The sequence below is a fragment of the Myotis daubentonii genome, chromosome 14 (assembly GCF_963259705.1).
Source record: "Myotis daubentonii chromosome 14, mMyoDau2.1, whole genome shotgun sequence".
NCBI classification, from domain to species: Eukaryota; Metazoa; Chordata; class Mammalia; order Chiroptera; family Vespertilionidae; genus Myotis; species Myotis daubentonii.
Window position 1 is genome coordinate 18,118,343 of NC_081853.1, and position 3,636 is coordinate 18,121,978.

Consider the following 3,636-nt stretch of genomic DNA (forward strand, 5'->3'; position numbering starts at 1 on the left):
GGGACGATGCTCCAACCAACTGAGCCACCAGGCCAGGGAAAAATGGCATATTCTTTACTGAACTTGCCTTTAGCCAGATCCTGAAAATATCCCAGACTGTTCCAGTACCATCCACGCAAAATAAAGGGAGGCCAAGAGGTAGTCCGACTGGAAAAAACAGTCGTCTTCACTAATTAACTATTAGCTAGAGCCCCTCTGGGAAGGAAGACACCCTAGAACTGAATAGTTACCAGCTTCATGGTAAATTGGCCTCTACACAGCAAGTGTGTGGTGGAGCCTAATCCAAAGTTGATCTGGCTACAGGTCCTGAGCACCTGCCTCTGCTCTACCTACTGTCTATCTAAAAAATAACAAAACAGAGTGTATAACTTAAATGAAGTTAGGAATTCCTCCCCTAGCAACAGTCTTCCATGAAGTACCAAAGGAATATCCAAGATTCTTTCTGTAAGTTTGCATATCCAATAAAATTTCCAAAGAATCCTTGAGTTCAAAAGAGCTAAGCTGAAAACCAGGGGAGGAATCCTCAGACAGATTCAGATTCACCCAACACCAAAAAAGTAGAGAAAAAGATAGAACCATTTCTGTATTCCCTTGTGCTCTCATTTGGACAAGTACAGCTGGGAGGGCTTGCTGGTCAACCAAGGCCACATCCAGACTTCCCTTCTCCCCAGGGGTTCCTGCCTTTAAGCACCAAAAGGCCCCTGTCACCAAACTCATTCCTTGAGAATTATGATCCCAAGCCCTCTGGGAACAACAAACCTTTGTATTCAATTGCTAGAATTGGTGACACATCTGTTCCCCTCTCACAGGAACAGTGGGATCCCTACTCTTTTCAAGAGTGTGTGTGTGTGTGTGTGTGTGTGTGTGTGTGTGTGTGTGTATAAATTTGATATATTCCCTAAGAACTGTAAACAAATATAAGTAACTAAGAAAAAAAAAACCGGTTTACAGTGGAAAGATCCACGTTTTTCTCCTAAAAATTATTAAAGATATAAATGGAGTATGTATTCTTTATCTCAGAGTCACCAAGACATGCATTCCACGTGAAAATTTCTCATTATAAAATTATTTTATAATTCCATTTTTAAAATCATATTCTTAAAATAAGAACTCCACCTACTCATGCCACTAAGGAATTTACTGTTGATAAAGCACAGAGAGTATGTGTCTACTCTGAATAAATTCACAGTTCAGCAAAGGAGTGAAGACATGAACACAACAAATACCTATAACATCATGCTGACCGACAGTGAAAAATAGCCAAAGAGTGGACCTGGCACAGAGCTATGGGGGCTCAGAAGAAATATATTTCCAAAGAAGGAAGGCCGGAGCATGTAAAGCAATATCAATCATCTCAATCAGAATTGTATTTTCTCAAAAAACTAATATAGTTCAGAGAACTTGAAAATATCTTGAAAAATAGAAATGAAAAAGGAAAGATGACAAAGCACCCTCCTTTCTTCCCCTTCTGTGGGTGATGTTTACACAAAATCGATACTGTATTTATTCCGTGTAATTGTGCTTCACTAATCAGACATCCTGTTCTATCATCCTCTCGATTATCTTGTTTTCCTGCCTCATTTGCTTTCTGCTTCCAAACTCTGGCAATATTATCCTACAACATTACTGCAAAGTAAATTTTAACTGAATTTGCAATTTGAAATCATTGATTTTTCTAAGTTTAAACAAACAGAAGCTACTGCTTCTGTTTCATAAGGAAAACCTGAGAGTATTGGATTGTTTCATGGAATTCCAGTCTGGAAGGAGAAATGCTAGAATTAAGAATGTGAAATTTTTAAATGAATGTGAAAAATGAGCCATAAGAAAAGGGGTATGGAATAGAGAATTCTCCAATAGCAAAGGAATTAGAGATGAACCTCTTTTACTCTTTCATGAGATGCTTTGCAAAACTGTTCGCATGTCCTGTTACTATGCTCGGCAGTAGTTTGTCCGTAAGTGCATTGAATGGGAAGGCTGTAAGATAAGAAGATTAGGACGCAAACGTATGAGGAGCCTAATACTCAAATAGAGAGAGGGCTCACTATCTTGGCAGGGATGGGTTTGGCATCAAGATCTACAATGGTGAGATCTGGATCTGTGCGGGGCCAGGACATGAAGCATCCTGCAATCCAGCTTCAACATGTTTCCATTACTGGGGCGTGACCATGCAGCTAGCCCAGCCCTGGTGCTAGGGGTTGCCCTGGGCCTGAGGAGGGGCCAGCCCCTGCTGCAGGCCCCTGGACACTCCCTCTCTGTGCTGTAGAATGTACCTTCAGCACACAGTAGGGGCCCACTTTGGCATGCACCTGCCACTAGAGGCCCTGGGCATCACAGCCAACCATGGCCAGAGTTTCCATGGCCAGAATATCACCATCTTCAACAAGAACCAGCACGACCTCTATCCCTACCTTGGGCCCAGAGGCAGAGCTCACAATGGGGTGTCCCTCAGGCTGTCCCTTGACCACCACCTGGCACGGGCTGCCTACCAGATCCACCGCAGCCTGGGAGCTGGCAATGCTGGACTGGGAAGAATAGTGTCCACTCTGGGCTGGGAACTGGGGTCACCCCACCCCAGGCCTATCAGGCAGCCTCATGGGCTTGAGCACAACCGGTATTCCCTGACCTGGACTCCCAGGAGCAGCTCCACAGGCCTGTACTGGCTTTGAACAGCAGCCCGTGCACTGATGGAGGGCACACTGTGGCTGGGCCAGACACTGCAGCCCCGTGGGTTCTGGAGCTTCTATCGCTTCCTGGCCTGTGGCAATGGCTGGCACAGTCTGGCTTCCAATTACATGGGCCACTGCCACCTAGCCACCCTTGCCCACAAAACCCAACTGCTTTGGCTCTGGCCACCTTCGGAGCCCTCTTCCCCAGCATCCACCTCCCACCCAGGCTGCTGTCTGCTCACCACCAGGCTTTTGTCCAATGCCACCTGGAGGAGGCCCTCCGTGTGGCAGGCGCCGGGCACCCACATCCCTGCCTGTCCTGGCCCATGCCTGCCTCACACACCAGAGCTCGGGGAGGTTCCTGTTCCAGGAGAAGTGCTGGCATCTTCATGACTACCTGGTGGACACCTTGGGCTCCTATGTGATCAACATGACCAGGGTGGCCACAGCCTGCAGTCAGCACGGTGCCACCGCTATGGGTGCTGTGCCCGGCGAGACCCAGGACTGCTGGAAGCTTTTCTGCATCCGCAGCCAGGTGGCAGCCTTGGAGCCTGGGAGGCCTTCAGCTGTCCCTGCTACTGGGGCTGGGCAGAACCCACCTGCTGGGAGCCTAGACCTGAACTTGGACCTGAAGAAACAGTACAAAGCCAGGAATCACTTGCTGTGACCCTCTTGTCCCCACTGCCATTTCTCGGTCCTGGAGGATTTTGTCCCACTCTTGTTTTTAGCTTAGCCAGTCCTCCCATGCACACACCCTACTTTTCATGGGATCCCTGGGGAGTGAAAGGGGCCAGAAAAAGGCATTTACACCATTTCAAAACCAGAGGCCCTCTGAGATTAGCTGATCCCTCCTAACAAGGAAGCAGCCCCAGAGAGAGACAGGGTTCCCCAGGGTTAGGGTTGCCAGCCCAGGGCTCTGTTCCTACACACCACTGGATCCGTGGAGACGAGGCAGGAGACCTGTCCAAGG

General features: G+C 47.9%; 1 pseudogene; it reads left to right on the forward strand.

The window, feature by feature from the left end:
- The first annotated feature begins 2,140 nt into the window (after positions 1-2,140).
- On the forward strand, positions 2,141-3,333 carry LOC132215395 (hyaluronidase-3-like; annotated as a pseudogene).
- The last annotated feature ends 303 nt before the right edge of the window (positions 3,334-3,636 follow it).